Raw genomic sequence first — 20,612 nt, 5'->3', positions numbered from 1 at the left:
CATTGCCATGACTACAGAGAGCACCTGACATCAGAGTTTTTTTTAAATGCACATTTATTCAATGTCATGATCAGACTATTACATTTAGCAACCACGGCATGGGTGCAAAATAAAAATGTCTACAGTAAAATGTTTTGTTGGAATGCTTTACACTTTCCCCAGAAGAAAAACTAAAATAACCTGTTACACAATTAATCACAAGAGCAGTCCTTGTGTTTTTGTGCCTATACACCTGAGTATTGTTTACAACACGCCCTCTCTCAGCAGCTGGCCTTGCCACCGCAGCCCTTGGCTGAATTCACAAATCATTCGTAGCCTCTAGCTTCCTTGTCACTTCTCTGGCTCTCCCCTCCTGCTAAGCTTTGTTTCCTGGCAATAATTAAAACCTTCTGCCACTACCTTCACTACTGTTGCTGCTGGAACCACCAAAACCACCTTGGTTTTGTGGTTTGGCAAAGTATTGGCCCTCACAACCACAGAGGCCAGAGCTTCTGCCTCCAAAGATTTCTCTTTTCATGGGTCCAAAATTTAAAGACTGTCATAATTGCCAAAATTATTGTAGCTTCCGCCACATCCCAAATTGTTTCCATCACCACCAAATCCATGATAGCCACTCCCACCGCCACCACCCGGAGGACCACCACAGCTGCTACCACGCCTACCTTGCCCGCTAAAGTTTCCTCCACGACCAAAGTTGTCGTTCCCACCCAAACCACGTCAACGGCCATCACCTAAGTTTCCAGACCCCTTTGACCTCTTTGGCTGCATAAAACACTGACCATCTCTTGCTTAGATAGGGCTGTCCCTAGTTTACAGTTGTAGCTATTCGAGCTATGGTATTTGTCAATGATCATCCTGCCTACGGAGTCATGGTCATCAAGGATGACAAAAACAAACCCTCTCTTCTTGCCGCTGCCTCGGTCTGTCATGATTTCAATCACCCAATTTTCCCATACTGTTCAAAATTACCTCTTGGGTGATATTCTTCAGCTCCTTCTGTAATACCACTGACAGATATCTTTCACAGTTGCAGGCACCAGACTTTGAGAACCTTCTCTTGAGACAGCCCTCTTTGATTCCACAACTCTCCCACTGACCTTGTGTGGCCTGCATTCATGGCTGCATCCACCTCTTCCACAGTGGCATATGTGACAAACCCAAAACCCCAGGAGCAGTTGGTGCCGGACCTCAGATCACCACACTGTCTGCGAATGTTTCTCACTACTCAACATGGCTCCTCAGACTCTCATTGGATGTTTCAAAGTTCAAACCAACAATGAAGAGTTTCCACAGCTGTGTGGGCTCTTTGGGAGACTCTGACTTAGACATGGCGACTGCAGGAGGGCGGAAAGAATGATGCCTACTCAGTCCTGTCACCAGCAGAATGCATAGATTTTTTTCCCCAAAACTCTGCCTATGGCACATTTTTAATAAAGGTGTGTCTTTGGAAATGCAGACTTCTGGGAAAGTGTTCTGGGTTCAGCTTCCAAATTGGATAGTTTAACTCTTTCTTCTACCAATTGCCCCATTATCCTCATAAAATAAAAATTTTATGATGTTTATGTGCATCACAAAAGCTTTAATTTATTTACCACAGCTTATTATATCATTTTCAATTAACCTTTTTGATCTGCCTCCCAAGTTATTGTAATGATGAAATAACTAAGTATTCTTGTAGTACTTAGAGAGATATAATGCTTTTTCGTTACCTGAACCTCTGAGTTAAAGTTCAGAAAGAAGTTTCAAAATTAAGTTGTAAAATATAGCCTAATCTTATACAATTGAAGAGTAAAAACAGGCATAAAAGGTTGTTTGGAAAACTATTCCTTAAATATGAGCCCACATCATTGCACTTCAAAAATGAAGTTTCATAATTTTCATAAAATATTTACTTAATTTTGATACAAATGGGATAATTCAGTCTAAAAACAATATTTTGAATAATTTTCTATATATAAACTAAAACAATCTTACAAATTATCTGAGGAATCAGATCCAAAGTGCAATTCATTAAGACGGCTGACTGATAAAACATACATCTGATGCAAAGGTATTTTTCTTCATGTTACCTTCAAGTACACAAGACTGTAAATATCTTACAGTCTTGACCATAGAACTACAAGAGGCCTAAGATTCCGCCTTGAATGCTAAAATGTTAAGGCAGTGACTTATAGTTCTATAATTTAAGTAACATTAAAGGAGTGCAAATATTATATTTACCCACAATAAGAGTTTTAGCACACTGTCAAATCTTTCAATACTTCTCTGGTCATACTTTTGAGTATAATGCATCCTGTCTGGATAGTAGAAACAAACTAAAGTTACAGACTGAGAATATTTTTTCAAGGTATATTTTTGCTCTCTATTAGCAAAAGCATGGTTTGGTTTACTCCTTGAATCACAGTTAGAAATGTGTGTGTGTATTTGAGTACGTGGATGCATCCCTCTGTTCTGTTACTCCCAAGGAGAAACATTTTCTCTCTGAGATTTTTGGTTGTTGGTACATAAGATATTTTTTGGAAGTCTGGCTTCACGGATCATTTAACTCTTCTAGCTTCAACTCTTGGGAAATGACTTCTGGATTAGTATTCTTAGCCACACAGGAAAATGCTGCAAAGCATAATGACTTTTGTAGTAACTAATTCCTAGGTCAAGTAAAACTAATGTGAATAAAAGCTAATATGATTTAGGACATTGAAAGTATTTTCAGTTTCCTTTTTATGTTTTAATATCTGATGAACAAATATTTAGTAAATAGATGCTCATGGACCTCCAGAAAACATTGCCAAAGGTAACAATATAACTCAGTTTCAGTGAGCCTGTTTTCTAGAAGTAACTTTCAGGGAATAGGTAGCTTCTCCTTTACTGTGTTATATCACTGAACACGTTCATTAAAAAAAAAAAATAGAGCCCTGGCTGGTGTAGCTCAGTGGATTGAGCACAGGCCTGCGATCCAGAGGATCGTGGTTCAATTCCCAGTCAGGGCACATACCTGGGTTGCAGGCCAGTTCCCTGCAGGCCAGTTCCCAGCAGGGGACACATGAAAGGCAACCATACATTGATGTTTCTCTCCCTCTCTCCTTCCCCTCTAAAGATCAATAAATAAATAAATAAATAAAATCTTTAAAAAATAGAGTCTTTAAAAAATCTCTTTAAAAATTCTAAAAGACAATCTCTGCATCTTTAATATTTTTATTTTATATTAGATTTTAGCAGTGAAAATCATAGAAAAATGTACTAAAAACAACAATCCACTTAACAACATAAAAAATTAAAATTCAATGCAACTACAAGGCCACAGATGTTTACAATGAGTTATCACCAAAGAAATTAAAAATGGTCAATATGTACTCAAAATTTCAAGAAAGCCCAAATTATGTAATTTCATAGACTTGATAGATATAATGGATTTGCTTTCAATGTTAAAGTTTTGTCCTTGAAGACTGATTTGTCACTATAATCACTGCCGACTTGCTGTTCATCATTGCTCTTTTTCTACATTTGGAAGAACTGTCTTGCATAGGAAATAGGATTGTTTAATTGAGGTAAGAGTCAACTGTTCAACAAGGACTCCAGGCCTCAAATAATGAATATGTATAATGGAAGCAAAAAATGAAGTACTCTAAAAATAGAATAGCAGAATTTAGTGTTGAATGCTATAATATCTATCTATTTTAGAGATAATTGAGCATGTAATCTCTTTATTGTATTAGGGAGAGCAAAGGATTCAAAAAAGTTACCCGACTTGCTCAAGATTGCAAAGCTGGTTGTGGCAGCAGTGTTGAAAGCTGAGTGCCTTGGTTAACAGGAGTAGGATGACTACACATTTACTGCAGACATCTACCGAAAATCAGCCATGCTTACATCACTTTATCCATGCAGTCAGTCGTCCAGTGGACATTTCTATGAATCTGGTTTTTATTCAAGGCTGTATCAGATAAGTAAAAATGCACAACATTTTTGCTCAGCCCCAGGGAGAGTTTATGATACTATGAAATTGCAAGTAGAATGTGTTATTCACACAGAAAAGGACTAAATTTGTCCAGGAGTTTAAAAATAAATAAAACCCTGAAGCAAAACAGCAATTTTGAGTGATTGAATCAAATAATATTTTCTATTTAAATCCACATTCAGGTCAAATGGATTTAGTTTTATTTTATAAAGTTCATTTGCATTTTTCTAAATGAAACGATATATCTTACATTTGTTTCAAAATAAGCTAGTTCAGGTTATGTGGGGCAGAGGTGAGGATACAGAGAAAACAAGATTGCTGACAGTCACATGCGAATGTGTTATAACTTTTTCCTCTATAACAATTCAAGTGTTTTCACAATAACAATATATTTCTCTGTGTACTCTAATATTATTTGGGCAGTCCCTAACCAAACATTAGAGATCTTAAATAGGCAAAATCCCATTGTTTAGCTAAGAACCCATCTTCCTGACTTCCTTCCTCCATAATCTTCCACATTTATCTCTTTGAAATGCCACCAGACATGGAAACAATGCCTTCTTATCTGTAGAATTGCTTTGTTTTTCTACATTTTTCAAAGAATTTACAACTCTAGGAGAATAAGTAACACATTTTACCCACTCTCAAGGCACTTGTAAGAGCTGAGAGATATGAAGATGAAAGCATTTTGCAAGCTGTGAAGAGTTTAAAACATGTCAGTCATCATTATGATAAAGATGATCATAATGATGAAGACAATAATTGCTTTAATTGATTTTATTTCTATTTTATCTCACACAGTTGCATATGCAGTTAATGCTCTTACTATATCACTGTTAATGTTGATCAGTTGTCTATAGCTATGTTGTAAATCAGTGGAATTCTGATAATGACTTTCATTTAAAGTTATATGAACAGTAGTATTTTCCAAATTTGCATTTGAACATTCTTTGTTATGCCTAAAGTAAAAAAAAAAAACAAAAAAACAACAAAAAAAAAACCCACCATTTTACTGAATATCAAGATAGAGCATGACTCATTTTATTTTATTTTTTAGGATTTTATTTTTATTTTTAGAGACAGGGGAAGGAAGAGAGAAAGAGTAGAGAAATATCAATGGATCGTTACCTCTCAGTGCCCCTTACTGGGTACCTGGCCCAAAACCCAGGCATGTGCCCTGACTGGGAACCAAATCGGCAACCCTTTGGTTTGCCAGTTGGCACTCAATCCACTGAGCCACACCAGCCAGGGCTTAGAGTGTGACTCATTTTAATTTTGAAACTTTTTTTTAATCCTAGGGGTTTTTGACTAATTGGAAGTTGGAGGCCTTCTATTACAGGTCAGTATTTATGTGAATGGAAAAGCTAATAATCAAACTAATTTTATTTTCTATTTTGATTCTTTTTTTATTCTATTTATTTATCTTTGGAGGGGAAAGGAAGGAGAGAGGAAGGAAACATCAATGTATGGTTGCTTCTTGTGCATCCCCTGCAGGGAACTGGCTCTTGCCGGAAACTGGCCTGCAACCCAAGCATGTGCCCTGACTGGGAATCCAACCGCGATTGTCTGGTTCACAGGCCCGCGCTCAATCCACTGAGCTACACCAGCCAGGGCTCTATTTTGATTCTTGTTCACAGAAATTCAGGTTCCAATTTGTAATGAGTTTTTTCACACTACAAGGGAATTCTCAAGGAGAGAAAGTAAAAACTTTTCCTCTGTCCGTTTCATTCATTCTCCAGGGTTCTTTCCTTAATTCCTTCATGGAACCTAACTGTAATAGAGCTATTCTATGATGGTGCACTAATATAATTGGTACAATCCACTTTTGTCACCCTCAATTTTATCTTAATTGATATAATATAACATGAAGAAGGACCCTCATACATATATTTCACAATGAAATAGTTTCTTTCTAAGTTTAAAAGCACTAAGTTAATCATTTTAAAAGTTCATAAAATATAACCAGAGACATCAAAATAAAGAACAAACTAACAGTAACCAGTGGGGAAGAGGAACAATGGGAGAAAATAGGGGACGGGCCATCAAGAAACCTGTATAAACAACACCTAGACAAAGCCAAAGTGGGTAGGTTCCAGGGTGGGGTGATGGGGTATGGTGGGGGGAAAATGGAGACAACTGTACTTGAACAACAAAAAATTATTTTAAAATATTTAAAAAATAAGTAAAATAAAATGTATGAATTAATATTAGGTAACAAAAGTAACCCTATGAGGAAAATGAAGTCAAATCGCAAGACAGTGTCAAAGTTAGATTACTCAGCTCACAATTAGTACCAAAAAGTGAGAATTTTTCAAACCTAAATTAAAGAACTGATTCAGTTCACACATGACAATTACTGATTAAAAGTTTGAAAAAGTTAATAAACTTTTTCTTATTTTGCAATCCTGCAATTCTCTTGTAAAATATATTTTAAACATTAAAATATTTTAATATACAAAAATAACAGAGACAACAGATTTATATGTTAATGTACTTCCATACCTGCACCTCATCTTTAAATACTGCATCCGGTTGACAGCAGTAGCTTCACCGTAACCTCATTTCTTTGCTTCCCAGAAGCAGCCACAGCCTGGTATCAGCATGTGCCCTCTGTATACATTTTTACACTCTCACCGCGTATGTCTACACCACTGGCAATAGTGTTGTTTTAGATTTTATGTGATTTTTATCTTGTACAGAGCACTTCATTTTCACAGTTCTCCCAAATCATAAGTAAAATCACAATAAACTCACATGACATATTTCACTAGATGTATTCATAGAGTACATCTCAAGAATAGGTCCCTTTCTGGGTCAACTTTATATTAGAAAAAATCCTTAAGAACATATGATATGAAAGGTTAATAGAAAGATTCATCATTTGTGATCCTTAACATGTAGCCAAACCTATAGCTTTCACAATCTAGTAAATTCTTTACTCCTTGGCTCTGTCCCTCTTAAGCAATGTGGAGGTGACAGAGGAATGGGATAGTGTGAACGATTATTAGGATCTGATAAAATACAAGTAACCAAGTCTGTGACTTGGCATTATTAAGTTCATTTCTTTCTTCTCTGAACTGGTAAAATGAGTGTATGGGGAGATGTGGGTCTGACACCAGCTTCATTCCATTTCATTATATAACTGAAAAAGAATGCAGAGGAATGAGCTGACCAATTACAAGCTGGTGTAACACAAATGTTCTTTGGAAGTCAGTTATTTGGAATTTGAGAGCTATTTTCCCATAGACATAATGTCATACACAATGGGTATTATTCCTTCAGGACAGGAAAAACTATTACATTCGTATCATGAGTCAATGGTTTAGAACTATATTCAAAGTATAAAATGGCTACCAGAAAAACAATGCTTATATGAGCAAATGAAATATGATATCCAGTTTGAGTTTGCAGGCACATTTATACCCATTTGCTAATGGATCAGAAACTTCTGTCCACAGCCTCCATCTTTACCAAGCACCAGGAGTAAGATATGTCCTGATACCAAATGCTGGTACTGACTGATTTTTGACTTGCGGTCAAAAATCCAGCAAGCAACTTGAGAATTAGCAGCTGGGGTTGACAACTCTTTGAAGAAAGAGAACTTGAGTAAAACATCAGAGAAGGAGGGTTCAGGATAAAGGTCCTGAAGAATTACGAGCAGAATCCTGAAGAATCTCAGGGAGCGCTGATCCCATGTTTCCCTATTCTGAAATAGTTTTCCAGTCACCACCTTTCTCCTATTTCACTGGCTTTGGGCATTGGCCTGAGATTTCCTGTTTCATTCTTTCACTCCACCTTCTGACAAGTGTTTCTCATTCTCTCTTTCATGGTACAAAAGAAATCAGTTCAACTACATGGTTCATTTTTAGAGCTGAATTCAAGGGCCATTTGGCCAATCCTTCAGGAATGAAAAGCTTCAAATTTTTACTTCTACTTTTATCATCAAATGAGTTTATGCATAAATGTCCTGGGGACACATCAAAAGAACTGAAAGATGGTATTCATAGACCTTTAGTTAAATTTAATTAACTAAATTAAATTGCTTATTATATATTTTTTATTTTTCCTTGATTTTTCATATACTTGGATCACAAAAGTATGCCTCAAGACTGATGATCCTTTCTTACCTTTGAGATGGCATGTCCGCACTCCACCATTCCTTAAGAGAAAAAGAGTTGCTCTTTTGAACTTTGTGTTTGTAGTTATAATTACCATATTTCTCTTCTTTTATTTTTTGAAAGAGCACAATTCAGGATACGAACTCCTGGCATGAATGCCATTGTTTGCCACCTGCAGCTGGGAAAGGCATCCTTAACTGATGAGGGTGCGCTTTCTTGCTGAGACTGCACATTGGTCTCAAACTTTTTAAAATGTAACATCTCAGGAAGTCGCTAACAATTTATCAGTTAGTAAATGAGGTGAACTATACTTGTAACTCCAACTTACATACTATAGAAAAAATAAAATCATAAAAGTTTGCTAAAATGAGTTTTTGAGTATAGAAAGGGTTGAGGATTTAATCACATCTAAGAAAAAGAAAAACAGTGACTCTGTCTCTTTAAAGGAATCAAATGATCTGATTGGGAAGGATGTCAAATAACACTGGGGCATATGAGTAAACTGAGAAAAATAGCATAGGGCATTGAAGATGTTACCTTCAGAACTTAGGTGGTGGGGTAGAGAATCCTTAAAAAGATTAATTTTAAGTTTATTTTATTTTCCCCTAAACTCTTTTGGATACCATTCTGGCTCTTCCCGAAGTAACATTTTTCTAGACCAGACCTGAGTAACATTAGAATATTACTTACAAGTAGTAGGTAGAGAAGGGAAAAAAATCTCAAATAGCAATGGTAAAAAAAGAAGCATAATCACTGTGGTTTTAGAAACAACTTTTGATAAGTAGGTGTTCATAAATGACATGTAGAGAAACATGAGCCCTGTAGTTCTTTGGAATCTAAAAAGTACAGTATCCTTTATGAACTCCATTAAGTTCTCTAAATGTAATCCACTATATTTATCTGTCTTGCTCCCACTAAAGTTGAAGGAGACAATCACTGAGAGCTTGCAGCATGGTCTTGTAGCCTTTACTCATATGCCCCAGTGTTATTTGACATCCTGCCTTCCTTCCCAGTCAGATCATTTGATTCCTTAAAGAGACAGAGTCAGTTTTTCTTCTTCTTAGATGTAATTAAATCCTCAACCCTTTCTATACTCAAAAACTCATTTTAGCAAATTTTTATGATTTTATTTTTCTCTATAGAATGTGGATCTTGCAGTATAAGGTGATCTTCTTCAAAGGCCAGGACAATCCCCTGACACAGAGGGTTCTCACTGAGGCTGCAGAGATCTGCTAAGTGTTGATCGTGTCTTAGGAGCATTGTAATTTCCGATTGGTTCTTCAGTTGATTAAATAGGACACACCGCAACAGACAGATAAGTGAAGAAAACAAATCTTTCAAATGTTACTGCGAATTTTTAAAGAAAATTAAAAGAATTGAATGGTGAACATAGGTTACTAACTACTATAAGAGGTAAACCCCAAATGACAGAAACTTAACACTAACGAAGTTTATTCTACATGATCATTCGGGAATCCTGATTTGTTCTGGTGGGCTCTCCATGCTAACCTGGATTCCAAGGTCACTCTGTGAGCGATCTCATTTAGACTGTTGGAGGGGAAGCCATCATTGTAGGCTTACCATGAAAATCTTGATGGTCGGCAAGTTGAAGTGGTTCACACTTCTGCTGCTGTATTCCGTTGGCTTGAACCTAGTCACACGGACACAACTAATCCCAGGGTGTGCTGAGAAATGCAATCTAGCTGAGTGTGCAGAAATGAGGGAAAATGGGTTTCAGTGAACACCTAATAGTTTCATCCACACCCTGCTGTGTGCCTACTGTGTGCTATGAACTAGAAAGTCTTTTTGTATTTCTCATCTTGTCATCAAAACAACCTAAAATGGATATTATCTCCATTTGATAGATGTAGAAATCCCGTGTTATTTGGACTTGATCAGTAGTACCATCCCGCATCAGAGCCAGAATTTGAAGTGGACTTCAAAATTTAGTCACTGGATACCAAAGGCCAGTCCAGGGACAACCTGCAGTGAAAGTATTTAGAGGACATGTTTAAGTACAACTTGATGGGAATAACCCCTGGAATTTTGTATTCAGCGGCTTTGAGTTAGAGGACAGTGTTGTGTGTATTTTAAACCCCACTAGGTGATTCTATATATGGCCAGAATTGAGATCAGCTGCTCTCAGTTTTCCTGAAATGAAGCACTAAATGGACCCTATAGGGACATGAAAATAAGTAGTAATCAATTGCTCTCAAAAGGCATAAATGATAACATCAGACCATTCCCAATTTTTTCAATTTTTTATTAAACACGAAAAAAGCATTGAAGTAGTCAACAGCTTCTTAGGACAAATGGGTTACATGACAATGATGTTTGAATGCTGACACTTGTCCATGTGGGAGTGTACTGAAGGATATAGTAATTTCAAATGACATCAGTCACCAAGCAGCCATAAAATAATGTTTGTTACAGGCAACCAGATCATGACTCAGCTGGGTGATGTTTCAATTTGTGTCTGAAAAACTCCCACCATTTTTTCAAAGCTGAATCTCTTTCTTAAAACACTATGGATATTAGTGTGACTAGAAATGATAATAGACAAAATTTTCCCAATTTCTCCAAAATAAAAATACATACTATACTTCACCATCTTCCCTTATATTTTGGCTGTTCTCCTGAAAATCTTGGATAATCACAGAAGCTTTGCTGAAAGGCATTTTCTGTTTAGGGCTTTTTGATATCGGTGTAATCTCTCACTGCTAACCTTCAGAGTAACTTTGGACCCTTATTCTAATGTTGTTCTGTTTCAATTCAAATAACAAATAATTCTTCAAGACCTATTGTGTCAGTCTTTGTGAGATCTACAGGTAAACGTGATTCAAAGTTATGGATTTTACCGATATTATATGAAGGGGTTCAAAACAGGCCCCCTCTGGGTATGCCACTTTGACATATGAATTATTTTAAACTGAAGGCAACCAAGACCCTATGGGCTCACAAAAAACTTTTACCTCTTCCTTAAAGAATTTAAGTTGGAGTCTTGACCATAATATGAGTTATCATAAGAAATATATTTTAATGACCTATATGTATGGCAGGGCAAACATCTAATTACAGAACACCTGTTCTTCTATTGTCCTGTGAATTACCCTCCTTCCCTTTGAAGTTCCGGGCCCCTATCCCGATTCTTGAGTCAACGTGACATATACACCTCATTCTAACTTTCCATTTTTGAACTTCTCATGTCTGTGGGGTTTCTGTGCATGTGAAATGTGGTTTTTCTTCCTAGTTAAAGAAAATTCCTCCTCAACACGTGTGTGTGTATGTACACATACAGATGAATTCTAAATGCCAAACACAAATACACATTGGAGAGTGCACATACCTTAAGATTACCAGCTGTTACTTAAGTCCAAATTCATTGAGCTATAAAATCCCAGAATAAGAATGATTGACATAGTTTCCTCCATTTAACTTCAAAAGGCTTCAGAGAACTTTGATGCTTGCTAAAACACTCAGCATACACATATGTGTGCACGTTTGGGCATTGCTTAACATAAGCCATTACTTGAAATTACAGATAGCTCACTTAATAAAAATGCAAAATCTGCTGTTTTCTTTGTGCTTTAAAAATTATTTCCATGTGTTGTAATTTAGCATGCTGTAATTTGTTTGGAAAATTAAAGTAATAAAACTGTAGTTTGTTGTGTGTCTGAATGGCGGCAATGGTTGTCTCAGTGGGTGGCCGCAAATGTGGGGAGAAGTCATTGTCAAGAAATGCAGACAGAATAAATACTATTTACCAAGGGCTAATGTATAAGAACTAATAATAGACATATTGTTGTGTGAAAAAATTACATCCCTGAGAAAACTTGAACGATTAGCTCAGTGCAGTTAGCATGCATATTCTTTCCATCTAAACCACTAAAATAACCTGCTGGAGAAAAAAGAAATTCAGAAGAGTCTTTTCTTTGTTCCATTTCTGTGTTGTGTTATCTGAGGTTGTGTGGTGGACTATGACTATGAAGTTAATAATAATTAATGATGATTGTAATCATTGGATTATTAATATTTTAGAAGCATGATAAAATGATTATTGCAATCGTATCAAACATCGTGAACACATGTCATTGTGATAATGCTGGCTATTTTAATAATTTAGAAAATTAGTGCATATTAAGAGATCAGTCAGGGTAATTTTAGAGTGAGTATGCATGTAAGAGAAAAAATTTTAAAGGGTAAAGTTGATTAGCTGGACAAGAAACTTTCTAGAACTGTTTATTCTCAGACCTTTTTCTGCAGGAAGTTTTGCATTTTTCCAATGCAAGATCCCCCTTTGGGTCAATAAAGTTCCAATTACCCAGGCAAAGAAAACTTCTGTCAAGATATAAAGTACTATTGGTACTATTGACATGGATCAAAGACAAAGATGTATTTTTTTTCTTTTTTTAATGTTTATTTATTGATTGTACTTTATTTATTTTTTAAGATTTTATTTATTTTATTTTTAGAGAGAGGGGAAGGGAGGGAGAGAAACATCGTGTGGTTGCCTCTCATGTGCCCCCAACTGGGGACCTGGCCAGCAGCCCAGACATGTGCCCTGATTGGGAATCGAACTGGTGACCCTGTGGTTTTCAGACCAGCATGCAATCCACCGAGCCACATCAGCCAGTGCACAATTATTTTTGATTAACCACTAGGAGTAAATATACCATGAAAGGCTTCTACTGTGCTTCTTACCATGTATTGTATTTAAGTGCTTATAATAAAAACAAGGAGAATAAGGGGAAGGGTCATCAATGAAAATGTGTAAAGGACACATGGATAAAGCCAAAGGTAAGGGGAGTATAAGATTGAGAATGGGAGGTGGGGATAAGTGGGGTGGGAGAAAGTGATGAGGGGGTGGAAATGGAGACAACTGTACTTGAACAGTAATATAAATAAGAGAAAAAATAAAAGAATTTTAAAAAACAAGCATACAAGCAAATACCAAATTTGGTAGATTTATTAGGTGACATCTGCAGCTTTTTACTTTATCTTGACTGCAAATTAAGTATATCTGATAAATGTTTATGGTACACAATTATTAATGTGGAGAGAAATAGGTTTTAAGAATGTTAGTTTTCAATAAGATATACATAAAATGGGATTTAATTTTCAGTAAAACAAGAGCATTTTTTGTAAAAACTCTGAACATACTAACAAAGCTGTCAGCTGATAAGATTGCTATCACAGAACAGTTTGAGTTCTCATAAAATAATCTCATGCTTTCTTTAAAGAATAACCCTCCTGCCTCCTCATATTTAATCTCACTTTTAGTTTTCTGCTTCTTTTTATTGACAACCGATTTAAAAATAACATTTTCCTAATGTTTCAAGAAGCTATTTTTCTTAGAAATTATGAGAAAATATTTTTATCAGATTTTTCTCCTTCTTTAACACTTTTTAAATAAAATAATGTTTATTTTATTTTTATTAAAATACACAGGTTCATGGCATATTTATATAATTTGGAAAATTAAAATGTGCAGATGAATATATAATGTCTAGTTTATAGCTCAAAAACAACACTTAACATCTTGCTGTGTATATTTTAATAAGTATTTTACATATTTTATAAAACTTTGCAATGTCAGTCTTCATGTAACATTCTATCATGTGTTTTACATATAAGTTTAAACAGCAAACATATCTTACCTTTAACTTTTTTCAAAATAAATTTAATTTAGGGAGGCCTAAACATAAGTATGTGTGCCGGAAATAAAGATATTTGTGATTTTCAGTATTTAAGCATAATTTCAGCTTGAACATGAGAGATTATTGTGATATGTTCTCTACCAAATATTAAAGTCCTCTTGATTGATAATCTACTTTTTTCAGTCTTGATTAGAAAACAATGCTTGTTCTCCACAACCTCTGGCGTGAAGAATATAAATGTCTTACATAGATTTTGACGGTTGTTCTCCTCAAAATTTCAGTTCTAAAGCAGATGTCTTAAAAGCACAGGAACTTTGAAGATGCTATCAGTGGAGAAATCTGGTATATTTGGTGAGGGTGGCAGCGGAACCGGACGTCTGGATACAAAGACAAGGGCCAATGGGAGCGGATCCTGAGTAACAGTCTAACTCTGAGATCCCTCAGGGTAATAGGTCTGTGGTCTTGGCTCTCTGGGCTCATTTTTGGGGCTCTGTTAGGCAGCTATTTTTGTTAAATGTACAAACCACCCAATAATAAACATTTTTCATGCTGAACCTACTCAGCTTTAGTTTCTCTTTTGGCCACCAGAAACCCCGACTACTAAAAAATTGCAGTGCTCTGAAGTTAGCCTCCATAACGGTCAAGCGCAATCTCAAACTGACAAAATAAATGGACTATTTTTAACTTTGAATAGTTATTCTCAGGCAACTAGATGTCTCATCGCCTTTTAAAAATGAGTAGATAACCTCTAGAAAAGCTTTAATATGTGTTTTAAAGTGTTTAAATGATACAGTGGGGTAAGAAATTTATTATATTTGCTATAATAATAAGATAAGCTTCATTCCTCCTATTTCCTAAGTGACTGAGAGCCACTGCTATATTGGGGTTTACTGAACAGTCATTTTAATTGTATTAATGATCGAATTGAAAGTCCATTCATTTCACGGGTGTCATACTAAATTAACCATATACCTTTATATGGCCTTTATCTAGCCATGTTTTTTAAGTTAAGAGTCTCATGTGTTTAGAATCTTGAGAAAATTAATTTTGTTGTTCTTTATTTGTAGCCTATCATGATCTCAAGACCATTACTGGTAGTCTGTCAATTATATAACTGACATTGAGAAAAGTATTAATTTATCTGTTCTTATTTTATCAAAGTAAAATCATAATGATACTTTTAAAGTATCATTTAAAACTAAGATGCAAAGCATAAGACCTTAGGTTTTCGTAGTGATCCAAGTAAGGCCAACTTCCTAGATAAAGTATTATTTGCGCTAGACCTCAAAGGGTGAAATTTAAATAGGTAGAGATAGATAGGGAAATAGTATTTTCAGGACTTAGAATTGCATTTAAAAGGTGGAGAAAGGAAGAGAAAGACTTTTTTTTCATGATCTATGTTGTGTTTGTAAAATGATATAATATAGTTTTTTTATATTTTATTTATTTATTTTTAGACAGAGGGGAAGGAAGGAGAAAGAGTGGGAGAGAAACATCAGTGTGTGGTTGCCTCTCATGTGTCCCCTACTGGGAAGCTGGCCTGCAACCCAGGCATGTGCCCTGACTGGGAATCAAACTGGCCGACCTTTGCTTCTCAGGCCTGTGCTCAATCCATTGAGCTACACCAGCCAGGGCAATATAATATATATTTTAAAAGTTAAAAATAAGATAAAGAATAACACCTGATATTCTACCAACCAAATATACTCACTCTTAGTTCTTAAAATTCTTCTATACATCTTTCAGAGGCTTGATATATATGTAATATATATATATATACATATATATACCATTTATGCAATTGGAATTGCATGATACCTGGTATTTATCAGTTTTTTCAGCAATGCATCATAAATTTTGATAATGTCAATACATATAAATTTGTTAAAAAGATTTTAATGGGTACATAGTTGTAGGGGACCATCACATTTGCCATATTTTGGTCTGGCAAATGTGACTCAGGTCCGTATGGAAAACCTACAGATGCGAAGTGGTGGGCAGGAGCCAGATCTTCAAACTGAGTTTTCCTGTGGGAATCAGTCCTAGAAAATGCATACAGACTGCTATAGCTTGCTCTTGCTAAAACTCCATCACCCTAGTCTAAAACAACAAATGTGTATTGTCTATCCTCAAAGTAATTTCCAAAGCCTGTATGAATTTTCCCAATGACACAGCTAATTAGCTCATTGCCATTCCCCTCTGCATGTTATTTTCATTTCCTTGATTGCCCCTAAAATGTAGACAATAATATTCTATGTAATAGATAATAAATCTTTCCCTGATGTAAGACCTGAGGAAAACAATAAAAGCCTGTCTAGGCAAGGGTCGGGGCGCTCTCCCCTTGAGAGAGTAGCCATGCTGTCCCCTTTTTCTCCACAGGATTGCTGTCTCCTGTGCATTTATTCTCATTGTCAGCCACAACAGGCAGACTTTGCTGGCTCGAGTCCACCACACATAGTTTTCCATTGTAAGTGTGGATGATTATATTTTACCAACCCTGTACTGAACTTGGTTTGCTTCCAACTTATGAACAGTGAAAATACTGCAATGATGAAATCATGCTTTATTTTTTATCTCTTCAAATATTAATTTCTAAGTTTAATTAGATATTGGAAGTTAATCCTCTTGAAGGCTGAAAAAAGAAACATTAGCCCTGGCCGGTGTGGCTCAATGGATTGAGTGTGGCCTGTGAACCAAAGGGTCACCAGTTTGATTCCCAGTCAGGGCACGTGCCTGAGTTGCAGGCCAGGTCCCAAGTTGGGGGTACATGAGAAGAAACCATACATTGATGTTTCTTTCCCTCCCTTCTAAAATAAAATAAATAAATAAAATAATAAATAAATAAAATATTTTTATAAAAGAAACATTAATAGAAACTATTCTATCTGAATAACAGATACAAAAAATAAAAACATAAAAGTATATCAAAAAGTCTAACACAGGTAATTGGAGTCAAAAGCAAAGTGGACAAAAAATAGATTTAATGTTAAAATTTTTCTTAAATTTTGTGAAGAAAATGAATTTACATATTCAAACAACACACCAAACTCTAAACAAGATAAATACAAAGAAATCCATGCTAATTGTGTTGTTCAAGCTAACTAATGAAATACAAAAAGAAAATACTTATAGTAAAAGATAGGAGAAAAGGTAAATAAGCCTATAAAGTTACAAAACACTTAATTTTTTTTCAGAAAGTGGTCCAAAATGAACTCTAAGTAAACGTGAAAGTTAAATGCACATTATAATTTACAGAGCAAGCACTGTAATAATAATGCAAAGACATGTAAAAAACAAGTAGATTAATTAAAATAAAATATTTAAAATGTATATGGTTAACTGAAGTGTGCTAGCTCAGTGGGTAAAAGTATGGGTTAAACACACACAGTAATAACCATAAATGCCAATTCTTAGTACAACCATAGGAGTAACAGGTTAAGAAGTCACGTAAAAGCAATATTGCTGTACCCTGTCATTTTCATATACTAGTCAACAATGACATATGGAGAAACCACTCAGAGAAATTTGATTTGGAGAGTTTGAAAAGTAAAGCATATGACATTGGTATCAGGAGTGATAAGAACATTTACTTTTCATAATTTTTTTTATTCTCTTTGGAGGTACATATGTCTAAGTCTATATATCCATTCAAAAATTAAGATAGGATAACAACACAAAACACTGAGTAATAATTACACAATGAAATTAGCAATAAGAATTAACTAATTAATTGCTGAGACATACATTAAAAAGTAAAAATACTAGCAATCAAAAAAGAGTACAATTTGAAGTGATACATTTTAAAAATAGATTATTCAAATGGAAAGTGAATGCATACAACTATCCACAACTTCTGTGTCATCAAGGAAATGAATGTTAAAATAACATTAGAATTCTATGTCACAACCCTCCCCAATGGCTAAAATGAAAAGAATTGGTGAGGAAGTCAAGTGACAAATTACTGTTGACAGATGTGTTCATGCCCTGTAATTTCCGTAATTGCGCTCTTAGAAGTGTATGCGTAAGAAATGTATAGAGCCCTGGCTGGTGTCGCTCAACTGGTTGGGCGTTGTCCCTCAAAGAGAAAGGTCACTGGTTCTATTTCTGGTCATGGCACGTGGCCTGGATTGCAGGTTAGGTGCCTGGAGTGTAGGAGAGGCAAACATCGACATTTCTCTCTCAAATCGTTGTTTCTCTCCTTCTCTGTCTCTCTCCCTCCCCATATCTAAAAATAAATAAATAAAATCTTTTAAAATTGCATACATACATCTACTAATTAACATACACTGGTATGTCCGTAAGGACACTATGCAGATAATAACAAAATACCCACATGTCCCTTATTATAAAATGAATTTTAAAAATTTCACTAAAAAGATTATTTTTAAAATAATGACATGTAAAATACTTGAAGTTGCATTACAATAGAAGAACATAAAGCATAGCGGAAATAGTCAATAAATATTTTTGGCAGATTAACAAAATTATGTGAAAAATACTAAAATCAAATTAAATGTAAAATAATGTAGAAAATAAGTTGATAATCATCAGGAAAAACATCAGAGATGAGTTTGCTCTAAAACTTATAACAATGAAAAAATGAAAGTTATTTTGCCTTTTTCTTTCAAAGTTAACTTGATGGAAGTTGGAAATCACAAACACAAAATATGAAGAAATTATTGACAATTTGAGCACTACTAAGAGACATTAAAGAAATGTGAATAAAGTCAAATATTTGCAAATTTGTAATTATTTAGCAATAATGAGAATAGATTAACTAAGAAATTTGTCACATATGAGGATTATGGGTGATGCTTAAATAAAACGCAAAGTCTGTGGAAATCCTGACTATTTTCATGCATGTTGGGGCATAGAGATTAACCTCTTAAAAACTCTCCTGAAATTCTAATTCGGGTTACCTTTGGACTGCTCTGTGAGAAATAGTAACTAAATATACAACTCTAGATTCTGTTTACTAAATGGAAAGGGGAAAATCTAGCTTTAGGCACAGCTTTCTGAACATACTGGCACATTCAACGCAACTTCACTTGTATTACTAGAAGGTAAAACAAAAATCTGTAGAAGAGGAAAAATAAATCTTTTACTTTCTTCCCTATCATTCTTTGATCTTGAGCTCTGCCTTGGAATTTAATTCACAGCATGAAGATACTAAGGAAAAATGCTAATGCCAACATTTCTGCTGTTCTTTGAACTTAGATTTTCCCAAGGCGCCTCCATCAACAAGCCAAAGCCTCAGAAAAGAGGAGACTAATGCCAGATAGTAGGTTTAAAGCAGAATGCCCAAGGTTTTAAACTTAATTGGCATCTTATATTGGCTTTAAATTATTCAGCACTTTCTTTAACTATTACACCTCAGGAAATTTCTGCCTTTCAGAAAGGTAAGTAGCTTGTTCTCATGTTTTTGTTATGGAAACAACTAAGAAATGGAGAATTATACGGCATATGACTAAATCACAATAAAGCTATTTTAAAAACATAAAAGGTAATCAAGATATTAACAACAATGCACAGATCCAATTATAAGGAAGTTTGGCATCATTAAGGACTAAGAAGTAATATGTAACAGGTAATGTACAAGAGCAAATACCTCCTATTACCATAGAAATATTGGAAAAGATGTTAGACATACAAAAATTTTAAGTTGGAGACGTCGCAAGATATTTTAGCTAAATAATAAGAGGAAGGGAAGCTATAGAATGCTAGGTGACTTGAACACATAACAATTATACTTGGGTCACTACAGAAAGTTGATACTTCTTTATAGTACTTAAATTTTGTAATACCACATAACTGCTAAACCCTTTCTTGGAACACAGAACATGTTTCGACTTATGGGTTTCTAAAGGAGAAAACAGCTAATATAAAAGGAACAACAATTGTGTTAACATTACTACTGAATAAATAAATAAGCAAAATATGTTAATTAAATTTTCTATCCATCATCTAAATGTGTTAGCACAATATGAACTGACCAAATTGTCAAGTGATTAAGTACTAAGTGATTTTTAGGTTGAAATCTTTCTTGAGTTTGAAGGAAACTATCACTGACACAGAACATGAGTAAAGATAATGAAACAATGGGGAAAAATTAGGAGTCTTAGATTATAGGACTTGAAGGAGAATAGGTGAATGAATGAATGGATGAATCCAATGTTAAATATGTACTATTTTTTCTCTAGTGATTAAATTAATTCAGATTTATAAATGACTGAAAATTGAGGAGATATTTATAATCACTCTTTTGAAAAAGAAAAAAACAATATAAATTTTATGTATTTGAACAAAGTAGAAAATTGTTAACATTTTTGTTGGAGAAAAAGTATTTTTAGTGGCCATGTCCTAGTTTTAGTATGAATTATGGTGGCCATTGTTATCCTCCGATAGAAAGAATGTTTTCTTTTTATCTTCTCTCCTTTGTTTCATTAATTTGAATACCACTACTTAACAAAAGTTTCCATACAGGAATTATTTTTAGCATATTTATTTTTCTCATACATTAATTCTAGCTCTCTAAATTCTGTCTCTGAATAGAGACTAAAGCAAGTCTAAAAAAGTGAATGAATGCAGAAACACTTGTGTGTGACACTAAACAAACTGACTGCATGCTATGGTTGTCCAGGATATCTAGTACTCTGAGTTGTATTAATTTAAGGCTTTACTATAAAACTGTTACTGAGCAGAGTGGGATTTGGACACCTGCTGCCCAACACCAGAATAATGCAAAAATTGTTGGGGAAGGATAAAGGTTTTTATCAAAAGTTTGTGCAATTTGGGGCTTCAAGCCCTGGCTTCAAGCTAATCTCTTCTACAAAACATGGAGAGAACCCAGCCACCCCCAGTACTGAAGTAGTGCCCAAACACCCC

General features: G+C 34.9%; 1 pseudogene; it reads left to right on the top strand.

Moving 5' to 3' along the window:
* The first annotated feature begins 833 nt into the window (after positions 1 to 833).
* Positions 834 to 20,612, top strand: part of LOC118999888 (heterogeneous nuclear ribonucleoprotein Q-like) — a 61,475-nt pseudogene continuing 41,696 nt past the window's right edge.

Source organism: Sturnira hondurensis, unplaced genomic scaffold (assembly GCF_014824575.4).
Source record: "Sturnira hondurensis isolate 20B ecotype Veracruz unplaced genomic scaffold, ASM1482457v3 Scaffold0015509, whole genome shotgun sequence".
NCBI lineage: Eukaryota > Metazoa > Chordata > Mammalia > Chiroptera > Phyllostomidae > Sturnira > Sturnira hondurensis.
The sequence above is the reverse complement of the archived record's forward strand: the minus strand, read 5'-3'. Positions and strand labels throughout refer to the sequence as shown.